This window comes from Pleurodeles waltl, chromosome 7 (assembly GCF_031143425.1).
Source record: "Pleurodeles waltl isolate 20211129_DDA chromosome 7, aPleWal1.hap1.20221129, whole genome shotgun sequence".
NCBI lineage: Eukaryota > Metazoa > Chordata > Amphibia > Caudata > Salamandridae > Pleurodeles > Pleurodeles waltl.
In genome coordinates, this window is record NC_090446.1 from 444,042,508 (window position 1) to 444,059,076 (window position 16,569).

Sequence of the window (16,569 nt, forward strand, 5' to 3'; positions counted from 1 at the left end):
ACAGAGGTCTCAACTCTGTCACCAAGACAGATGCTCATCCCATTCCTAGAGCTTATGAGCTAATAGACAAATTAGGGGCTGCCAACTTCTTAAGTACCTTTGACTTAACAGCAGGGTACTGGCAAATCAAAATGGCCCCTGGAGCAAAAGAAAAGACAGCATTCTCCACACCTGATGGGCATTATCAGTTCACTGTTATGCCCTTTGGTTTAAAGAATGCCCCTGCCACCTTCCAAAGGTTGGTGAATCAAGTTCTTGCTGGGCTGGAATCCTTTAGTGCAGCTTATCTTGATGATATTGCTGTCTTCAGCTCCACCTGGCAGGATCACCTGGTCCACCTGAAGAAGGTTTTGAAGGCTCTGCAATCTGCAGGCCTCTCTATCAAGGCATCCAAATGCCAGATAGGGCAGGGAACTGTGGTTTACTTGGGACACCTTGTAGGTGGAGGCCAAGTTCAGCCACTCCAGCCTAAGATCCAGACTATGCTGGACTGGGCAGCTCCAAAAACCCAGACTCAAGTCAGGGCATTCCTTGGCTTGACTGGGTACTACAGGAGGTTTGTGAAGGGATATGGATCCATTGTGACAGCCCTCACAGAACTCACCTCCAAGAAAATGCCCAAGAAAGTAAACTGGACTGTAGAATGCCAACAGGCCTTTGACACCCTGAAACAAGCTATGTGCACAGCACCAGTTCTAAAAGCTCCAGATTACTCCAAGCAGTTCATTGTGCAAACAGATGCCTCTGAACATGGGATAGGGGCTGTTTTGTCCCAAACAAATGATGATGGCCTTGACCAGCCTGTTGCTTTCATTAGCAGGAGGTTACTCCCCAGGGAGCAGCGTTGGAGTGCCATTGAGAGGGAGGCCTTTGCTGTGGTTTGGTCCCTGAAGAAGCTGAGACCCTACCTCTTTGGTACTCACTTCCTAGTTCAGACTGACCACAGACCTCTCAGATGGCTGATGCAAATGAAAGGTGAAAATCCAAAACTGTTGAGGTGGTCCATCTCCCTACAGGGAATGGACTTTGTAGTGGAACACAGACCTGGGACTGCCCATGCCAATGCAGATGGCCTTTCCAGGTTCTTCCACTTAGAAAATGAAGACTCTCTAGGGAAAGGTTAGTCTCATCCTCTTTCGTTTGGGGGGGGGGTTGTGTAAGGAAATGCCTCCTTGGCATGGTTACCCCCTGACTTTTTGCCTTTGCTGATGCTATGTTTTGAATTGAAAGTGTGCTGAGGCCTGCTAACCAGGCCCCAGCACCAGTGTTCTTTCCCTAACCTGTACTTTTGATTCCACAATTGGCACACCCTGGCACCCAGATAAGTCCCTTGTAACTGGTACCTCTGGTACCAAGGGCCCTGATGCCAGGGAAGGTCTCTAAAGGCTGCAGCATGTATTTTGCCACCCTAGAGACCCCTCACCCAGCACAGACACACTGCTTACCAGCTTGTGTGTGCTAGTGAGAACAAAATGAGTAAGTCGACATGGCACTCCCCTCAGGGTGCCATGCCAGCCTCTCACTGCCTATGCAGTATAGGTAAGACACCCCTCTAGCAGGCCTTACAGCCCTAAGGCAGGGTGCACTATACCATAGGTGAGGGTACCAGTGCATGAGCACTGTGCCCCTACAGTGTCTAAGCAAAACCTTAGACATTGTAAGTGCAGGGTAGCCATAAGAGTATATGGTCTGGGAGTCTGTTTTACACGAACTCCACAGCACCATAATGGCTACACTGAAAACTGGGAAGTTTAGTATCAAACTTCTCAGCACAAAAAATGCACACTGATGCCAGTGTACATTTTATTGTAAAATACACCACAGAGGGCACCTTAGAGGTGCCCCCTGAAACTTAACCGACTATCTGTGTAGGCTGACTGGTTCCAGCAGCCTGCCACACTAGAGACATGTTGCTGGCCCCATGGGGAGAGTGCCTTTGTCACTCTGAGGCCAGTAACAAAGCCTGCACTGGGTGGAGATGCTAACACCTCCCCCAGGCAGGAGCTGTAACACCTGGCGGTGAGCCTCAAAGGCTCACCCCTTTGTCACAGCACCGCAGGACACTCCAGCTAGTGGAGTTACCCACCCCCTCCGGCCCCGGCCCCCACTTTTGGCGGCAAGGCCGGAGAAAATAATGAGAATAACAAGGAGGAGTCACTGGCCAGTCAGGACAGCCCCTAAGGTGTCCTGAGCTGAGGTGACTAACTTTTAGAAATCCTCCATCTTGCAGATGGAGGATTCCCCCAATAGGATTAGGGATGTGACCCCCTCCCCTTGGGAGGAGGCACAAAGAGGGTGTACCCACCCTCAGGGCTAGTAGCCATTGGCTACTAACCCCCCAGACCTAAACACGCCCTTAAATTTAGTATTTAAGGGCTTCCCTGAACCTAAAGATTTAGATTCCTGCAACTACAAGAAGAAGGACTGCCTAGCTGAAAACCCCTGCAGAGGAAGACCAGAAGACAACAACTGCCTTGGCTCCAGAAACTCACCGGCCTGTCTCCTGCCTTCCAAAGAACTCTGCTCCAGCGACGCCTTCCAAAGGGACCAGCGACCTCTGAATCCTCTGAGGACTGCCCTGCTTCGACGACGACAAGAAACTCCCGAGGACAGCGGACCTGCTCCAAAAAGACTGCAACTTTATCCAAAGGAGCAGCTTTAAAGAACCCTGCAAACTCCCCGCAAGAAGCGTGAGACTTGCAACACTGCACCCGGCGACCCCGACTCGGCTGGTGGAGAACTAACACCTCAGGGAGGACCCCCGGACTACTCTACGACTGTGAGTACCAAAACCTGTCCCCCCTGAGCCCCCACAGCGCCGCCTGCAGAGGGAATCCCGAGGCTTCCCCTGATCGCGACTCTCTGAAACCTAGGTCCCGACGCCTGGAAAAGACCCCAGGACCTGAAGGACCGGACTTTCACTGCAGAAGTGACCCCCAGGAGTCCCTCTCCCTTGCCCAAGTGGAGGTTTCCCCGAGGAAGCCCCCCCTTGCCTGCCTGCAGCGCTGAAGAGATCCCTTGATCTCTCATTGACTTCCATTGCGAACCCGACGCTTGTTCTAACACTGCACCCGGCCGCCCCCGCGCCGCTGAGGGTGAAATTTCTGTGTGGGCTTGTGTCCCCCCCGGTGCCCTACAAAACCCCCCTGGTCTGCCCTCCGAAGACGCGGGTACTTACCTGCTGGCAGACTGGAACCGGGGCACCCCCTTCTCTCCATTGAAGCCTATAGGTTTTGGGCACCACTTTGAACTCTGCACCTGACCGGCCCTGAGCTGCTGGTGTGGTAACTTTGGGGTTGCTCTGAACCCCCAACGGTGGGCTACCTTGGACCAAGAACTGAACCCTGTAAGTGTCTTACTTACCTGGTAAAACTAACAAAAACTTACCTCCCCCAGGAACTGTGAAAATTGCACTGTGTCCACTTTTAAAATAGCTATTTGTGAATAACTTGAAAAGTATACATGCAATTGAAATGATTCAAAGTTCCTAATGTACTTACCTGCAATACCTTTCAAACAAGATATTACATGTTAAATTTGAACCTGTGGTTCTTAAAATAAACTAAGAAAAGATATTTTTCTATAACAAAACCTATTGGCTGGATTTGTCTCTGAGTGTGTGTACCTCATTTATTGTCTATGTGTATGTACAACAAATGCTTAACACTACTCCTTGGATAAGCCTACTGCTCGACCACACTACCACAAAATAGAGCATTAGTATTATCTCTTTTTACCACTATTTTACCTCTAAGGGGAACCCTTGGACTCTGTGCATGCTATTCCTTACTTTGAAATAGCACATACAGAGCCAACTTCCTACACAGACGAAACCCAAAATTGAATCTGGTGCCCATTGAAAGAGCTCCAAAGCCCTCGGGATGAGTTTGTGCTACATAAAGCTACAAGAAAATCAGATATTCATTTCATCCAGCTTCTTCCAACCTGAACAGCAAGCGCCTTTAAATATCGTTGTTTTCCTGCTGGAGTGCATGAGTTATCCGAGACACCAGAGTTTTCTTTCTACAATGATGGCATGCTAACCCCTCACAATATTAGCATGCAATAGTTAAAACTATTGGCTTTGTCAGTTCTCGCATTCCTAATGCTAGAGTGAGGCTGCTGTGATTTGCCATAACTATCTTTTTAGCCTCGAATGTTAACCCAGTGTCACAGAAATTAATGGTAATGTTAAGGGTGTGCGTGATCCCACCTTTTGGGACCCCTCAGATTCTTGCTGTTGTGCAAATGATATCTAATCGCCGTGACGATCCTCGTTGGTGTTAGAAAGACCAAGTCACGCCGCCATAGTGGGGGAGACCTCCTTAGGGGCCACGTGTTCAATTTACAGCTAGTATGGCATTTTACATTTACCAACATGTGAAGACATGCTTGCAGGAAAAACCTAGTAATTGCATTTTCACAGCCGGTTTTCAAACAGCAGCACGTTATCAGAACAAGGTTAACATGTTCCGTGTCAAAGCATAAGAAAGTGGCCATTTTTATAACAACCTTGATCAGAGGGGCAACGTGATGCTTTGAAGTGAAGAGATAGTAATTACCACTACATGACAGTTTGCGCAGCCATCAACCGATTTACATTTGCGAGTAACTCAAGACGGAGGTACGCAAATTGTGGAGCGCAAAAATGATTATGCAAAAGATTGGTGTTTGCACCATGAACAATGAGGCAACCCCTCCCTCCCGCCACCGGAACACATACAGACCCTATTCTTCAAACCAGGTACAGGTCTCGGTGGGACAACATCCTGCGATTGTGGGCAAATCACTCAATCTCTCCGTGTCTAAAAATTAATGCGTCCATGTGTAATGTAACTGGCTCCTCGTGTAAAGCGCTCTGACACCTTTGAATCAGGTTCGCGCTACATTAAAGTGCAAAAAATAAATAAATAATTAAGTGCAATAAATGTATTTGTTTATTTTTAGTGCTTAACACCTCTGGTTTTGTGAACCATCCACGCAATATGAAGTGCTTGTTCCGTATTGACAAAACAAAATCTCTACAACAGTTGCCTAGTACTTTAAAGCCTTACAGAGCATGCTCATGTAAAGCACTGCAAAACCTTCAGTTGAATTTCCATTACATATTGCGCCTAAAGCAAGCTCGAGCTTCCATCTAAAGTGCTTGTTATGTATTTATGATGAAAAGACTCAACAGCAGCTTGCACTCTCATATTTCAGTTTATATGGTATCACTAATCTTCCCTGATGATGTAAAGTGCTGCAATACCTTCGGTTGCGTTGGTGCTACGTAATGCACCTACTAAGAACACATGCTTTCATCAGCAGTGCCTCTTCTGTATTGAAGAAAAAATCGTGACGACGGTTGTCTGGTGCTGCATTATTTAACACAAACTGTCACAACAATTAAAGTAGATAAAATCATCCCTTTAACGCCCCAGGGAGCATGCTAGTGTAAAGGTGACAGCACAAACAATGGTCAGTGTCAACGGTAAAGCAGCACATGGATGTCGGAGAAGGATGTCCATGAAATTACATTTTTTTTAAAGTACCTCGAAGCGTGCGGCTAGGGGAAGGAAACTGACTGCCAGCCACTTATCGCCAACCGGAAAGAGTACTTCGTCCAAGCTCCAGGGAACAGCCAAAGTCGACTGAAAGAAGAGAGGAAGTGCAGCCTGATGACGTCAGAAGCTGCTGCTGACCAATAACAATTAAGAAAAGGAGAGTGATTGATGAAAACTACCAATGGTAAGTAACAGGAAGACTGTGGGTGGGCTGAAAGGTCCTTTCAAGATTTTTTTTTCAAATACAAAAGATTTCGCCACAGCGCAAGCGCTGTGCAGGCGAAACCTAAAAAGTGACTATTGATGAATTGATGTTTTTGAATTTGGAAGTAGGGAAATATGATTGTTGTGCATATGAAAAACTTCAAAGAATGGCTGAAAAACTGGGTGTGACTATGGCTAAAAAGATAATTTGCGAATCTTATAAAAATTACAAAAACAGAATCCTATTTACAAGAAGAAAATACTGTACAATGAAGAGCAAATGTCAGAGAAATTATAGATTTAACTAGAGAATGTGAAAAAACATAAAGATGACTGGACTGAAAAGCCACAGAAACTTAAAGTGAAAAAAGTTATGAGTGGTTCAGAATGTGAAGTTGTTAAAAGAGAATTTTCACTGAGAAAAATTCCAGGAGGAGCTTATGTACACGTCCCTTCGAGTTGGCAAGATCTTTGGGCTTCTACAAAGGGTTTTCCGAGACGTAGAAAGCAGCTGGAAAAGTGTACACAGCCAAGAACAGGATTGTGACAATTTTAAAGTGCTTTACGGAGATATGGATGCACGATTTTCAAATTTTCTGCTCAATGATTTCTTGAGAGAGTGTAAAAATAGTGTAAAGTAGCCAAAGGAAACCACGTATATGTGGTCTTAGTTACAAGCCCTCACCAACTATCATGCAGACATAAGCTCGAGTAACAGATTAATTGGTCAAAATGTATGTAATCAACATAAAATGCAGACTAGTCAGTTCATGAATATTATGGGAGATTAATGCACATTTACAGGGAATACAGAGAAATGGTGAATAATGAAAGGAAGGAGAGTTGCTATTTGTTTCAGCTTTTGTGTTGGGTTTGCATCTAGAACTGAATGTACGGATTCAACAGAGTGTGATAAGTTGGCTAGCAAAATTGCTGGATGAGACATACTATTGTAGTGATTATTGTGAGGTAAAAAAAAAACTACTAAAGAGAATTTGGTGAAAACGCAGACACTATTTTCCCAGAAAGGTCACCAGAGTGTATTTCAAGCTCATGGTGAGCAGATTTGGTGTCCCCAGGGAGGTGGAAAAATGGTTCTTAAGGTAGAGGTAGAGGTTTTAATGACAATGCCAACAATTGCTGAAATCTGGAGCTTGTCACATTTGTGGTATAAATAGCCATTCATGTAAAACAATTTGTAACTAAAACGCAAACACTGCCTTAAATCAAATGTTTTCAACAAAATGTGACTCCAGTGGCACAGAACGAAATGACACAGTCAAAGGTCCTAGTACTAGTGGCACCTATGCAAAACTCGCAGAATACAAGGCAGTTCAATGAAATTATGCCTTTAGGTCCAGTTTTACAAACCCAAATGCACAATAATGTCATTGTAATTCCACAAGATTTAAAATTTCAGCAAAATGTAGCTCAACCTCCAAAGAAAACAATCAGTAATTAGTGCCACTTTTCCACATTTTGCAGCTACACTCTGAGTTCTTTATGGACCGAGGTAGAGACAATAACAGAGCCTGAGGAGGGAGGAGAACTGTATGCCTGTTGCAGTCCTAGAGGTAGACCAGAATGGCCCATTTATAGAAGGAATGTGAATGGCCATCCTGTCTCATTTATGGTTGATACAGGTGAGAGAGCGTAGCTTATATAATCTATATTAACATGAACGTTATGAATTAATGTGTGATAATGGCGCTTAAAAACTGTAATAGTGATTCTGCTTAAACGTGCACATGAAATGTGACCACGGGGAGTGGCCGCCAATGTATATGTGGACTAATAATGATGACTAAAATGTTTATGTATTATTATATTGAATAAGTTTATACTAACTATTAATAATTGTATTATTGAATTGTGCTGAAATCCTTGTAGGCCTTAAGTTAGCATGAGCCGAAGCATAGCTGCTTGGCTCTCATATTAAATGTATTTTCCTATCTTGCAGAGTGCTGACTCACAAAAGGACACGACCTTTTATTTTTCTTCAAACTAGAAGACGAATGTAACCATGCTAGATCAGTTCCTATGGATTTTTTCATTGCCTGTAGGATGATATTAAAACAAAATGAAACAGTGTAGATTAATGTAATGTACAAGGTCATTCAAACCGGTGAAGACAATGAAGCTACTGACCAAAAGATGTGCAAAGAATTACAGAAAGATTAAATCATACCGGACGTGCCACCTCTGAAGACATCGAATAGGAGAACCAATCAAAGACTTGTAAAATAATAAAGGGTGAAAAGATGGGTGACCTAATGCGTTTTCTGATAGGTTAAAGATAGTAGGGTATAACAAATGTCCAATAGAATATTGGGGGAATGTACAACGAAAAAGTGAAAAAAACCCATGACACGGAGAGCCATTTAGAATTAGGTAGGGAATGCTATTGATTTTATCCAGAAACTTTGTCACTGTGTTTGGTGACTTGTTGGTTCGCTTAGAACCATCCTTAGATTTGGCCATTTTACACTTTGCCTCCTTATGAGGGAAGTGCCCCTTTTTGCCCGGAGCTGAGTTCTGACAGATGGCAATTTGACTGATGTCTTGAAGACGAAGACTGAACCTGTGCCCTGACCTAAACTTTGGAGGGTAACTATGACAATGAAACTGTAATTTGTCTGTTTGCTTTTCCTTTCTAGGTACCAACTGCTTACTTTGACAGAGACCATAGTTAGATGTTTTCCAAATTGGTGTTCAAAATCGTTTTGCATGAAGCCCAACATGCTAATGCTAATCAGCGGTTAGGACAGGTGTTCACTAAACTGATGCAAATAGACAAACAACCAAAACTATGCTTTGTTGAAGTGACGCGTTATTGACACTCTGCTAAATTGATCTATGTTCTCGCCGTGTTATGTTCTGATGTTTGTGATTTTCATATTAATGAAATCCTACCAAAGTTGCCATATCATGACTATGCTATTATGTTTCTTGGTTTTGAAATTGACGCATCTGCTTATAGAATTGTAATCAATAGGGAATAAAACTCATAAAATTCTACTAAACTGGTGTGGTTATTCATGACTGTAAGGTCATGGGAGCGTTTTGAAATTGATTAATGACTTTGACTAAAGTGAAATGTATTGTTGTGATAAATATTGATGACATTATTGACGTATTGATTGACATATTGATTAGTTATCTCGTCCTAAGGTGTCTCTCAACTGGGTCAAAAGATTCATTGGCCTAAAATGAGTCCTGATGTGTAGTAAATTATTATAAAGGGACGCGTTAACAGTTCTGGTAGCAGAGCGATGGTTAGGCCCTTTGGGGCCCTAGGACGGAGAATTATTGTTTAAATTGTTTTTCTGAGATAATGAAAATTGGGGGTATGATGTGTTTCTAAATTCACCATGACTTTCCTGGGATCTCGGAGCCTGCCTAAGTGTGTTGGGGATGTTCTCGGCGTTCTAGTATGTGTGGTGTAGGTTTTGCGCTTGCTCAGCTTATGCATTTTGCAGGTGATTTGTGAAGTTTGTGTGTATTTAGGTCAGGTAAATGTTTTTTTAGTAGCAGTGGGCTTACTCCACAGTATGAGAGTAGGGAAGTCGGCGTACTTCATATGAGTGTGGCGCTTTGTGCTCAAAATTATCCACGTGGTTGGTTGTTCATGTACGGACCCATCGTGGTCTAAGACTCCAGAGTATATCGACAAGTGTAGGAGACACTTGGATTTATGTTGAAATTTGTGCGGTTTAATTAGGTCAATCGGGCGTGGTTGAATGGTCGAATTTGAGTCAAATTGTATGTGTGAAACCTTCGATGGAGATTTGGCAAGTTCTAAAGTGCACTAGGACAAATCATTGACAAGTCGAGAGTAGGATTTGCGGGTCGAATTCTGCTTGCGTATGCGGGAACTGAGAAGGAGAGTGTAGCGGCCGAGGCTTCGAGTGAAATCTCTGTAAAGTTCTGAAGCGAATGTGTACCTTTCCTGCAGTAAACCGGAAAATTTGTGTTGTTGTTGTTGTTAAGGTGCTCGCATTAATTTTGCATTACTTTGGTGTGAATCCAGTGAGGGGCAGACGAGCCGCAAGAATTTGTCAGCTGCAGTGTGTGAGTGTGATGTCAGTGGTGCCGCGCTGAGATAGGTCAGTTGTCGAGAGGGGTCGCACACTGATTGGCTGCCGTCCGTGAAAGGTAATAGATTGAGAAAGGTGGGTGAAGAGTGTCCTGGGAATTAAAGTCACTTCTTGATTGAATACAAACAAAAGAAAAGACGCAAAGATGAACTTTGTCAAAGCTTTTAAGAGTGCTCTAAAAGGAGACACATTCATTATGGCGAGTGAATGGGAGCCTACACCGCCTGAGGGTACTCCAGCTTATATAGTTATGGAGGAAAAAGGGGTTGCGCCTTGTTTATGGATGAAACAGTGGCACACATTGACGGTAAAAGAGGGATGTTTGGTGTTTCCGGAACAGGGGACGTTCAATACGAGAGTTCTAGAGAATTTAAGGTGGATGTTAAGTGTACAAAAGCCACCTCCGAGGCCAGCTCAGTATGAGGCTTTAGCAATTTGGGATTTAATGGCTATTAAACAGAGACAAGAGAAGTTCCAAAGAAGAATGAAAAGGGCAGAAAAGACTCTAGCGGAAGCTAGGTGGGATAATGAGAGCAAAATGTGGGGATGGGGAATAGATGACGGACTATAATTGTTCCCAGCAATAACACAGGGAGATGAGACGCAGGGGAAGAAAGCCACATGTAAAACAGACAAGGACTCTAGTAAGCCTAAAGAGACTAAGAGATCTTGGTAAGAAGAAGATGATTCAGATAACAAAGAATTTCTAAATCAGTTATTGCATGATCGCCCGCACCCTTATGCGGTAAGCAACAATGTCCCGAGCACTAGTGCGGGTCCTGGGAACCAGACGCAGGAGAAGGGAGTTACTGATACAGCATAGACTAGTGATACAGGTTTGATACAGAATGGTGTCAGTGTACCCACTGCGCCAGACATGCAGATACAGTTGCAACCTCCACCGCAGATACAGAGAATCTGTCCAGACGTCCCAGTACTAGAGACTACTACAAATCTGATAGTGCCACCAGACCCGATATATACAAAATCGAGGTTAGTGCAGATTGAGCCAACTCCACAATTGCTGCCCCAGCCGCAGCCACAACTGATACCGGGGTATAATCCAGCAGCAGGACCTCCATTAATACCTGCCCCGGCTTCAGAGAATCAGACCTTTGGAGTCGCTGCTCCACGGGGTTTGGGTCCAGGTCAGACATCAGCTGCCATATCATTGCCAATTACTGTTGGTCCGCCGGTGCCATTGTATGCAGAAGGTAAGCCTGGTATATGTGATCAGGGGTTAATGACACAAGAGATAATAAGAGGAGGGTCCATAGGAACTCCCCAGTTAATGGCCCCAGGAGAGCAAGCGGTCGAAAGACCAAGGTCTTTACTAGACCTTAACCCGGCTGAAGCACCGTTGGAGGCAATGAGACAAGCAGGGCTAGGAGTGCTAACCCCACAGACAATAAGTATGAATGCTTCACAGTCGCCAATGATGCATGCAGGGAATATTTCACTGCAAGGTTTTACTTTACAACAGCTAAAGGAGTGGTTAGAGAAAACCTATGCTTCACAAAAGACTACAGTAGCTGCAGTGGAACCGGAAAGGTTGGGGAGAGATGAGTACTTGAACTTTGTGAGACTGGGTGTGGAGGCTGCTGAATTAGTGGAAGGAACAATGGGTGTAAATAGATTAGAGTCATACACAGAAGCAGAAGTGAGATATCTGTGCCCTAAAATCACTAAAGAAGTAGGTAAGGTACATCAGAAACTAGCAAACCCGGCAGACAAATACAATATTGATACTGAGAATACTAAACACTTGAAACGAAACTACAGGTTAGATTTTGATTCAAAAGACTTCGAACATATGAGGTCTGCCGGAATGAAAGTGCATCTAAAGGAAATATTGCAAAGTGCTCCGATCTGGGGAGCTTTAGAAAAGTGGGAAGGCAGATGGGCCAAGAAAAGAGATAAGGAGAAAAGTGACAGTCCGGGATCAAGTAAAGCTAAAGCTTCACCAGATACGGAATCAGTAAAAATGTTACCCATGACAGAAACAGCTGGTGGGTTCTAATCCATGTACTGTGGTCCAGGGGAGACATCCTATCTTTCACAAATGATTATCCCAGGTTGAGGGAGAAGCAGCTCGAGTGGTATCAGCAAACAGATAGGTTTGTGAAGCTTGCAAAGTTTCTCTGGGAAGGTTTGAATACCTTGTTCGAGATCATTGTTCCGCCCGACTTATGGCTTGAGTGCAAGAGAGGGGTAGACTGGCTGACACAGGAGCCGGCAAGGGATAAGGTGACTGGAGCGCCATCCGAGGAGGTGATGAAGTACTATCATAAAGTGATTGAGTTTTTGAAACAGAAAGTATCGCCAAATGTGTCTGACTGGCAGAAAATCGACTGGACCTCACAGGAGGTTAAGGAATCGATACATGCTTACTATGAGAGGTTGTTGAAGGCATTCAAACATTACAGTGGTACTGAGAGCATTGAACCGAAAGACATGAACCATCTTGTGTTCAGATTTGTTGAAGGGCTGAGACCAGAGGTTAGCCAGATGATTAAGAATCATTTGATCTGTTGGCAAGCGAAGCCGATTGATGAGGTGTTGCAGTACGCGAAATACTGTAGTGACGAGATTGAGTTAAAGCAGAGAAAACTGAAGGAGAAAGTGATGGTGATGCAGATAAGGGCAGCACAGGCAGGTATCCAGGGAAATGGAATTCAGCAGATGATACAGCAGCAGCCGCAAGGGAATGGCGTGTTTCAGGCACAACCGAGAGGTTGAGGTTTTGTGAATCAAGGTCCAGACTTGAACACTGTTGTAGTTCAAAATGACGTACAAGGGATGAAAAAGATGTCTCCGTGTCACGCATGCGGGGGCGTGGGACATTGGAAGCGGGAATGCCCAAATGTGGTGCAGGATGGTGTCGTTCAATAAATCACTAATGTTGGTACATTACAAAATGTGAGAGGTCCAAAATTGAGAAGTCAAAATCCGAACTTCCAAAAAATCATGGTTCAGATGCAAGGGCTACAGCCCATGCAGCAAATGCAAATGCCGCTTGTTCAACCAGCGCAAATGCAGCAGGTACAACAGCAGGTTCCCATGGTACCTAGACAGCAAATGCAATTACCATTAGCTCCAAAGGGACAGCAACAGGTGATGCTTCCTCAGCAGCTCACAGGTCAAGTGATGTGCCAAAATAATACCGTGCAGCAATTCCCATTGCGTGGTGAAGATGGAATGAATGAGGAATGGTTGGATGACAGTTCAGACAGTGAAGGGTGCAGGCTTGCAGCATCCCTAGAAGTAGATCAAAGGGGACCCTATGTAGAAGGAAAGGTAATGGGTCACAAGGTCTCATTCTTGGTTGATACCGGAGCTACATGCTCTGCAGTCAGAAGTACAGAGGTACCAAAACTGCCCCTTTCAGGACGTACGATAAGAGTGGTAGGAGTAGCAAACCAGTACTTGACAAATACGATTACAGATCCGGTGCAAGTTGAGATTGGGAACTTCTAGGGACTGTATAAGTTTGTAGTCTGTGATTCAAGTCCTGTGTCCCTACTGGGAAGAGACTTACTGTGCAAAACGAAATGCTCGATTACTTGTTCCAATGATGGAATTGAGGTGAAGACAAATAGTGATGATGAAGGGGATGATGGTCAGTTTTCAGAGTTAGAGACAGAAACCGCAAATGAAGATTACCCTTTGATAACATTATTCCCGATGCTTACAGTGACTGACTTGCCAGCCGAGTTACAGAGAACGGTGACGGAGAAAGTGTGGGATTAGACAGGAAAGGAAGTGGGACTGATAAAAGGAGTGGAACCAGTTAAAGTACCAGTAAAGCCAAATGCAATGTTTCCCCAGGTGCTGCAGTACAACATGGCACAAGATGTCCTTAATCAGGTGTCGCTAATAATTGCGGATTCCTGAAGGAGGTATTGAGCAGCCCATGTAATTCACCAATAATGGGTCTGAAAAAGCCTTGTGGGAAGGTTCGAATTGTGCAGGATTTGAGGAAAATAAATGAGATTGTGGTAAACTGCTGCCCCATAGTGCCAAACCCAGCAGTGATCATGTTTCAGGTTCCGTGTGATGCTGAATGGTTCACTGTTGTAGATTTGTCACAAGCTTTCTTCTCGGTGCCTCTTCATGAGGACAGCCAGTTTTTATTCAGTTTCAAATTCCTGGACAAGGTGTACAGTTGGTGCAGAATTCCTCAAGGGTTTTCTGAGTCACCGTCCATCTTCAATCAGATATTGAAAAAGGACTTAGAGTCCTTAGTACTGCCTTTCAGTTCGACTCTAGTACAGTACATTGACGACTTGCTGATTGCGTCCAGGACAAAAGATGACTGTAAATATGACACAATTGCCTTGCTGAATCATTTGGGGAAGAACGGACATAAGGTGTCGCCAAAGAAGCTGCAGTACTGTCAGAAAGAGGTGAAATACTTAGGACACTTGATTGAGAAAGGGTCCAGGAGAATATCATAGGAAAGGGTGACAACTATTTTGCAGATGAACCCCCCCGACAACAAAGAGGGATGTCAGGATGTTTTTGGGAATGGTGGGCTACTGTCGCCAGTGGATACCCAACTTCTCAATTATCTCTAAACCAATGATAAAGCTGACAGGCAAAGAGATTAAGGATGAACCATATACCATAAACCTATCCAAAGAAGAGCTTGAATCATTCATGGAATTGAGAGAGTGCATGTGCAGGGCACCAGCTTTGGGTATGCCTGATTACAGGAAACCTTTTTTACTGTTTTGTCATGAACGTGATGCTTGTTCTTTGTCTGTCTTGGCACAGGTCCATGGAGGTGCAAACCGCCCTGTAGCATATTTTTCAGCTACCTTGGACCCCGTCGCAGCAGGCTTACCGGGTTGTTTGCGCGCAGTTGCAGCAGTTGGTCAAAGCCTCACACAGTGTGAAGGCATAGTGATGGGACATCCCTTGACAGTAATGGTTCCACATTAAGTTGAAATTCTGTTGACTCTAACCAAAACCCAGCACATGACAAATGCCCGACTTACACGATATGAGACAATTATTTTGGGGTCGCCTAATGTCTCACTAAAGCGATGTACTGTATTAAATCCAGCAACTTTACTTCCTGTTGAAAGTATTGAGATCAATAATGAAGAGGAAGTGGAGCATGATTGTCGTGAGGTAACAGAACTATGTACCAAGCCCCGACCTGACATTCAAGATATGCATTTAAAGGAAAAAGACTGCATTATGTTTGTTGATGGATCCTGTTTGAGCGACTCAGTCGGAATGCTGAGAGCTGGTTATGCTGTGTGTACCATAGCTGGTATTATTGAGGCTTCTTGGTTTGAGAGAGTGTATTCCGCACAAGTGGCAGCATTAATTGCCCTTACTAAGGCATGCCATGCAGCTGAAAATCTGAGAGTCACTATCTATATTGACAGCAGATACAGATTTGGAATTGTACATGATTTTGGCCAGTTGTGGTCATAGAGAGGTTTCATGACCTCTTCTGGTTCTCCAGTGAAAAATGGCGAACACATAAAGGATTTGTTACATGTGATTCAGTTACCTCTTGAAATTGCCGTGGTGAAATGCAGTGCTCATGTTAAGTCACAAGACTTTGGCGGTCATTCTGACCCTGGCGGTCAAAGACCGCCAGGGCGGAGGACCGCGGGAGCACCGCCGACAGGCCGGCGGTGCTCCAATGGGGATTCCGACCGCGGCGGTAAAGCCGCGGTCGGACCGGCACCACTGGCGGGCTCCCGCCAGTGTACCGCCGCCCCATTGAATGCCGAGGGGATTCCGACCCCCCCTACCGCCATCCAGATCCCGGCGGTCCGACCGCCGGGATCCGGATGGCGGTAGGGGGGGTCGCGGGGCCCCTGGGGGCCCCTGCAGTGCCCATGCCACTGGCATGGGCATTGCAGGGGCCCCCGTAAGAGGGCCCCTAAATGTATTTCACTGTCTGCTGCGCAGACAGTGAAATACGCGACGGGTGCAACTGCACCCGTCGCACAGCTTCCACTCCGCCGGCTCGATTCCGAGCCGGCTTCATCGTGGAAGCCTCTTTCCCGCTGGGCTGGCGGGCGGCCTGAAGCCGACCGCCCGCCAGCCCAGCGGGAAAGTCAGAATTACCGCCGCGGTCTTTCGACCGCGGAACGGTAAGCTGACGGCGGGACTTTGGCGGGCGGCCTCCGCCGCCCGCCAAGGTCAGAATGAGGGCCTTTGTGTCTATGAGAAATGGGTATGCAGATCAAGTTGCAAGGTTTTGTGCATTGAACTGCATATTGTTCAAGGATCAGTGGGAATTGTAACCGCAAACTGAAAATGACACATGTTTGAACCTTGCATTAAGGGTGGTTGATACACTAGATGAGCTAAAAACACTACAGGGTCATGCTAGCAGAGAGGAGAAACTTTCCTGGCAGAGAATGCAACGTGTACAAAAAGCTGATGACTTATGGGTCTCAGAGGAGAGGAAACTGGTTTTGCCAAACAGTCTTTTGTCACAATTTGCAAGGCTTTATCATGGACAGGCACAACTTGGGAGGGATGCAATGATCAGGTCATTCAAGAATGACTGGTTTAACCCAAAATTCAGACAAGCCGCAGAGGTTACCTGCCACAGATGCATCATCTGTCAACAAATAAATGCCGGAAAAGGGACTGTGGTAACTTTGAGCCACATAGGGAGAGCTGGTGGTCCATTTAGCAAGATGCAAATGGATTTCATTGAGATGCCTGTTTGTGGAGGATTGAAATAC

General features: G+C 45.1%; 1 protein-coding gene across 2 annotated transcripts in view; it reads right to left on the reverse strand.

The window, feature by feature from the left end:
- The window catches only part of LOC138304158 (programmed cell death 1 ligand 1-like), a 144,536-nt gene that overhangs the window by 16,260 nt on the left and 111,707 nt on the right, over nt 1–16,569 (reverse strand). The window contains exon 1 of one of the 2 annotated variants that reach the window (XR_011205513.1): nt 5,535–5,649. The exons of the other annotated variant lie outside the window; for it this stretch is intronic. The gene's annotated coding sequence lies outside the window, so the exon portion shown is untranslated. Of the gene's footprint in view, nt 1–5,534; nt 5,650–16,569 lie in introns of those variants that run through there. 2 annotated transcript variants of the gene reach the window in all.